This window comes from Somniosus microcephalus, chromosome 14, assembly GCF_052327205.1.
Source record: "Somniosus microcephalus isolate GS21.2 chromosome 14, FLI_Smic_1.0, whole genome shotgun sequence".
Lineage (NCBI taxonomy): Eukaryota > Metazoa > Chordata > Chondrichthyes > Squaliformes > Somniosidae > Somniosus > Somniosus microcephalus.
In genome coordinates this window covers 94,714,881-94,721,406 of record NC_141000.1, presented here as the reverse complement: position 1 = coordinate 94,721,406, position 6,526 = coordinate 94,714,881, and the positions used below count along the sequence as shown (strand labels likewise).

The window sequence follows — 6,526 nt, the reverse complement described above, 5'->3', positions numbered from 1 at the left end:
CCCCTCCTCCTGCTTCCTCTTCCAGCAGTTTGTCCTGCTCTGTGTCACCTCTGCTCATTCAACTTGTCATTCTGTAAGCCAGGTGGAATGCATACTACTGCACACATATCTGAGAACAAGTAGTCTCTGCAGAATCCTTGAAGTCAGGACAAAGTCCTTCAGCACCTGCCACACCACTCCCTGTAGACTTTAGCAACTTTAAAGAACTCTAAAAACCACCAAACACTTCCATAAATGCAGCAACAGCCAGTAGAAATCAACCGGCAACTAACCTGTAAGTAGGTGATGATCCCTTGAAAAAGCACTGGTGGTGTTGAGGGGAGTCCCTCCTGCTGCTGAACGTGTGTTCAGCTGTGCGAGCTTAAAAGAGGACGTTGGCTGGAACGTTGAGCTCCAAAATGACACCGTTGGCATCAAATCAGTGTTGCACGCTGATTGATGTCACGATCTGCATACTTCTGGCGTATGCTCCCTCCGCTCGCGCTAACACCCTACCTAAGATGGCATCCGGCACGGCCCACACCAGAAGTCTGTGCGCATGCCGTGGACGCCATCTTGGAACCTAAATGGTACTCGTAGCGCCCAAACAACGGGCGCTAAGAAGCCATATTTTGTGGCCATAGTGTACTGCATGGATTTACCAGGTTGATGCCAGAGACGGGAAACTATAGTTATGAGGAGATATTTGAAATATTGGGACTATTTCCACTGCAGCAGAAAAGGCTAAGAGGAGATTTAATCGAGGTTTATAAACTTACTAAAAGTTTTGTCACAAGAGTGAGGAGAGTGAATAGAAAAAATGTGTATATTCTGGGCTTTTAGAGCATGGAATGCTTATCCACAAGGAGTGAGGCAGAGACCATTGATTCTTTTAAGGGAAAATTGAAGCAAAGAAATATACAGGGCTATGAGAGGAAGGGGTTTAGTTTTAGATTACTCTAACAAAGAGCCAGCACAGAGACGATAGGAGAATAGTCACCTTCTGTATTGTAAAATTCTGTGATTATTCCTGATAATCAGTTCCATCATTTTCTCAGTTATTTATGTCAGCCAGTGGCAGTTGATAGCAGCCTCATCTCTGAGTCAAAAGGTTGCGGCTTCAAGTCCCACTCCAGGATTTGAGTGCAAAAATCTAGGCTGACACTCCAGTGCAGTACCGAGGGAGTGCTGCATTATCGGCGGTGTCATGAAACATTAAACCGAGGCCCCATCTGCTCCTCTCAGGTGGACGTAAAAGATTCTATCGCATTATTCTGAAGAAGAACAGGGGAGTTATAACGAAGCTTCTGGAGGAGCAGGGCAACTCGGACAGCAACCTCCTGACTCCGTGTTTAACTGCACACGGAGCGGCCGCCGGAGAAGGCTGAGGCTGTCCGATTTACATTTCAGTAACGGGGAGCGCTCTGCAGTATAAATGCAAGGGCAGGTGGAGCTGGTCAGTGCTTCGAAACAGCAAAGCTGAATATGAATGCAGCGGGAGGGCAGGAGAAAAACGCATGCACTAAAATTGGAACGGTGCAGATCAGATGAGCGGCGGCCTCGGGGTTGAGCTGTGAAGCGGTGCAGCAACGTCCCAGAGCTCGGGCGGGGGTGGGCCTCAGGGCTGAGCTGTGAAGCGGTGCACCAACGTCCCAGAGCTCGGGCGGGGTGGGCCTCAGGGCTGAGCAGTGCAGCAACGTCCCAGAGCTCGGGCGGGCCCTCCGCCCACCTGGTGTGCTCATCGCGCGGTGCATGGCGGGCAGCGGCCGCTCGCGCTGAGTCAGCTCTGCGGCTCTGGACGGGCGGGAGAGGGAGGAGGCGGCTGCAGGTGGGCGAACCTCCTCCTGATAAACATCATCGAAAGCAGCGGTCCGGTGCTCAGCTCATCATCGGCTGCCGCCCCGGTACATCACCTGCTTGACGGTGGTTGCGAACAGCTGAGGCCTGTTTTTTTTTTTTTGCCAGCTTCCATTTTGCTGCTACATTCGGGCGGATTAGGATTGCGCGCGATGCCGCTGTCTGCTGGGCCGTCACTCGGTAGCGGCAGCCGGTTCTCGAGGCTGCGGTGGATAGGCCTCAGTACCGGGACAAGAGCCGCTCGGGGAGGGGGAAGACATCGGTGTAGGAGGAAGAAAGAACAGGGTGGGGAGAGAGATCGGTGGTGGGGAGTGGAACCGGGAGGGGGGAAGAGAGAGAGAGAGAGCGCTGGACCAGGAGAGGGGGTGGGGAGAGAGAACTGGACCAGGAGAGAGGAGGAGGGGGGGAGAGAGAGGAGGAGGGGGGAGAGAGAGGAGGAGGGGGGAGAGAGAGGAGGAGGGGGGAGAGAGAGCTGGACCAGGAGAGAGGGGGGGGGAGAGAGCTGGACCAGGAGAGCTGGACCAGGAGAGAGAGAGCTGGACCAGGAGAGAGGGGAGGGGGGAGGGTGAGAGAGAGCTGGACCAGGAGAGAGGGGAGGGGGGAGGGGGAGAGAGAGCTGGACCAGGAGAGAGGGGAGGGGGGAGGGGGAGAGAGAGCTGGACCAGGAGAGAGGGGAGGGGAGGGGGGGAGGGGGAGAGAGAGCTGGACCAGGAGAGAGGGGAGGGGGGGGGGAGGGGGAGAGAGAGCTGGACCAGGAGAGAGGGGAGGGGGGAGAGAGGGGAGGGGGGAGAGAGGGGAGGGGAGGGGGGAGAGAGAGCTGGACCAGGAGAGAGGGGAGGGGGGAGAGAGAGCTGGACCAGGAGGGAGGGGGGGGGAGAGAGAGAGCTGGACCAGGAGGGGGGGGGGGGGAGAGAGAGAGCTGGACCAGGAGAGGGGGGGGGGAGAGAGAGAGCTGGACCAGGAGAGAGGGGAGGGGGGAGGGGGGAGAGAGAGCTGGACCAGGAGAGAGGGGAGGGGGGAGAGAGAGCTGGACCAGGAGAGAGGGGAGGGGGAGAGAGAGCTGGACCAGGAGGGAGGGGGGGGGGGGGAGAGAGAGAGCTGGACCAGGAGGGGGGGGGGGGAGAGAGAGAGAGCTGGACCAGGAGAGGGGGGGGGGGAGAGAGAGAGCTGGACCAGGAGAGAGGGGAGGGGGGAGGGGGAGAGAGAGCTGGACCAGGAGAGAGGGGAGGGGGAGAGAGAGCTGGACCAGGAGAGAGGGGAGGGGGGAGGGGGAGAGAGAGCTGGACCAGGAGAGAGGGGAGGGGGGAGGGGGAGGGGGAGGGGGAGAGAGAGCTGGACCAGGAGAGAGGGGAGGGGGAGAGAGAGCTGGACCAGGAGAGAGCTGGACCAGGAGAGGGGGGGGGGGAGAGAGAGCTGGACCAGGAGAGGGGGGGGGGGAGAGAGAGCTGGACCAGGAGAGGGGGGGGAGAGAGAGAGAGCTGGACCAGGAGAGGGGGGGGGGGGGGGAGAGAGAGAGAGCTGGACCAGGAGAGGGGGGGGGGGAGAGAGAGAGAGCTGGACCAGGAGAGGGGGGGAGAGAGAGCTGGACCAGGAGAGGGGGGGGGGGAGAGAGAGCTGGACCAGGAGAGGGGGGGGGGGGGAGAGAGAGCTGGACCAGGAGAGGGGGGGGGGGGGGAGAGAGAGCTGGACCAGGAGAGGAGGGGGGGGGAGAGAGAGCTGGACCAGGAGAGGGGGGGGGAGAGAGAGCTGGACCAGGAGAGGGGGGGGGGGGAGAGAGAGCTGGACCAGGAGAGGGGGGGGGGGAGAGAGAGCTGGACCAGGAGAGGGGGGGGGGGGAGAGAGAGCTGGACCAGGGAGGGGGGGGGGGGGGGGAGAGAGAGCTGGACCAGGAGAGGGGGGGGGGGGGGGAGAGAGAGCTGGACCAGGAGAGGGGGGGGGGGGGGGAGAGAGAGCTGGACCAGGAGAGGGGGGGGGGGGGGGAGAGAGAGCTGGACCAGGAGAGGGGGGGGGGGGGAGAGAGAGCTGGACCAGGGGGGGGGGGGAGAGAGAGCTGGACCAGGGGGGGGGGGGGGAGAGAGAGCTGGACCAGGAGAGGGGGGGGGGAGAGAGAGCTGGACCAGGAGAGGGGGGGGGGAGAGAGAGAGCTGGACCAGGAGAGAGGGGGAGGGGGGAGGGGAGAGAGAGCTGGACCAGGAGAGGGGAGGGGGAGAGAGAGCTGGACCAGGAGAGGGGGGGGGGAGAGAGAGCTGGACCAGGAGAGAGGGGAGGGGGGAGGGGGGGGAGAGAGAGCTGGACCAGGAGAGGGGGGGGGGGGGGAGAGAGAGCTGGACCAGGAGAGGGGGGGGGGGAGAGAGAGCTGGACCAGGGGGGGGGGGGGGGGGAGAGAGAGAGCTGGACCAGGGGGGGGGGGGGGGAGAGAGAGCTGGACCAGGAGAGGGGGGGGGGGAGAGAGAGCTGGACCAGGAGAGGGGGGGGGGGGGAGAGAGAGCTGGACCAGGAGAGAGGGGAGGGGGGAGGGGGAGAGAGAGCTGGACCAGGAGAGAGGGGAGGGGGGGAGAGAGAGCTGGACCAGGAGAGAGGGGAGGGGGGAGAGAGAGCTGGACCAGGAGAGAGGGAGGGGGGAGGGGGAGAGAGAGCTGGACCAGGAGAGGGGAGGGGGGAGGGGAGAGAGGGAAGGGGGGGGGGAGAGAGAGCTGGACCAGGAGAGGGGGGGGGGGAGAGAGAGCTGGACCAGGGGGGGGGGGGGAGAGAGAGAGCTGGACCAGGAGAGGGGGGGGGGGGGGAGAGAGAGAGCTGGACCAGGAGAGAGGGGAGGGGGGGGGAGAGAGAGCTGGACCAGGAGAGAGGGGAGGGGGGAGAGAGAGCTGGACCAGGAGAGAGGGGAGGGGGGAGGGGAGAGAGAGCTGGACCAGGAGAGGGAGGGGGAGGGGAGAGGGAGGGGGAGGGGAGAGAGAGCTGGACCAGGAGAGGGGGAGGGGGGAGAGAGAGCTGGACCAGGAGAGAGGGGAGGGGGAGAGAGAGGCAGAGCTGGACAGGGGGGGGAGAGAGAGCTGGACCAGGAGAGGGGGGGGGGGGGAGAGAGAGCTGGACCAGGAGAGGGGGGGGGGGAGAGAGAGCTGGACCAGGAGAGGGGGGGGGGGGGGGAGAGAGAGCTGGACCAGGAGAGGGGGGGGGGGGGAGGGAGAGAGAGCTGGACCAGGAGAGGGGGGGGGGGGGAGAGAGAGCTGGACCAGGAGAGGGGGGGGGGGGGGGGAGAGAGAGCTGGACCAGGAGAGGGGGGGGGGGGGGGAGAGAGAGCTGGACCAGGAGAGGGGGGGGGGGGGAGAGAGAGAGCTGGACCAGGAGAGAGGGGGGGGGAGGGGGAGAGAGAGCTGGACCAGGAGAGAGGGGAGGGGGGAGAGAGAGCTGGACCAGGAGAGAGGGGGGGGGGGGGGAGAGAGAGCTGGACCAGGAGAGGGGGGGGAGAGAGAGCTGACCAGGAGAGGGGGGGGGGAGAGAGAGCTGGACCAGGAGAGAGGGGGGGGGGGAGGGGAGAGAGAGCTGGACCAGGAGGGGGGGGGGGGGAGAGAGAGCTGGACCAGGAGAGGGGGGGGGGGGGGAGAGAGAGCTGGACCAGGAGAGGGGGGGGGGGGGGGGAGAGAGAGAGCTGGACCAGGAGAGGGGGGGGGGAGAGAGAGCTGGACCAGGAGAGGGGGGGGGGGGGGAGAGAGAGCTGGACCAGGAGAGGGGGGGGGGGGAGAGAGAGCTGGACCAGGAGAGGGGGGGGGGGGAGAGAGAGCTGGACCAGGAGAGGGGGGGAGGAGGGAGGGGGGGGGAGAGAGAGCTGGACCAGGAGAGGGGGGGGGGGAGAGAGAGGGAGGGGGGGGGGAGAGAGAGCTGGACCAGGAGAGAGAGAGGGAGGGGGAGGAGAGAGGAGCTGGAGAGGAGAGAGCTGGACAGGAGAGGGGGGGGGGGGAGGCAGAGAGAGGCTGGACCAGGAGAGGGGGGGGGAGAGAGAGCTGGACCAGAGAGAGAGGCGAGGGGGGAGGGGGGAGAGAGAGCTGGACCAGGAGAGGGGGGGGGGAGGGGGAGAGAGAGCTGGACCAGGAGAGGGGGGGGGGGAGGGGGAGGGGAGAGAGAGCTGGACCAGGAGAGGGGAGGGGGGAAGGGGGAGAGAGAGCTGGACCAGGAGAGGGGGGGGGGGAGAGAGCTGACCAGGAGAGGGGGGGAGAGAGAGCTGGACCAGGAGAGGGGGGGGGGGGGAGGAGAGAGAGCTGGACCAGGAGAGGGGGGGGGGGGAGAGAGAGCTGGACCAGGAGAGGGGGGGGGGGGGGGAGAGAGAGCTGGACCAGGAGAGGGGGGGGGGGGGGGAGAGAGAGCTGGACCAGGAGAGGGGGGGGGGGGGAGAGAGAGCTGGACCAGGAGAGGGGGGGGGGGGGGAGAGAGAGCTGGACCAGGAGAGGGGGGGGGGGGGGAGAGAGAGCTGGACCAGGAGAGGGGGGGGGGGGGGAGAGAGAGCTGGACCAGGAGAGGGGGGGGGGGGGGGAGAGAGAGCTGGACCAGGAGAGGGGGGGGGGGGAGAGAGAGCTGGACCAGGAGAGGGGGGGGGGGGAGAGAGAGCTGGACCAGGAGAGGGGGGGGGGGGGGAGAGAGAGCTGGACCAGGAGAGGGGGGGGGGGGGAGAGAGAGCTGGACCAGGAGAGAGGGGAGG

General features: G+C 65.1%; 1 protein-coding gene across 6 annotated transcripts in view; it reads left to right on the top strand.

The window, feature by feature from the left end:
• Positions 1–1,154: 1,154 nt before the first annotated feature.
• jagn1a (jagunal homolog 1a) overlaps positions 1,155–6,526 on the top strand; it is a 30,034-nt gene continuing 24,662 nt past the window's right edge. For 2 of the 6 annotated variants that reach the window (XR_015080854.1, XM_086006981.1), the window contains exon 1: positions 1,591–1,883. The gene's annotated coding sequence lies outside the window, so the exon portion shown is untranslated. Of the gene's footprint in view, positions 1,225–1,328; positions 1,516–1,589; positions 1,884–6,526 lie in introns of those variants that run through there. The other 4 variants (XM_086006986.1, XM_086006985.1, XM_086006984.1 and 1 more) reach the window with 4 other exon arrangements.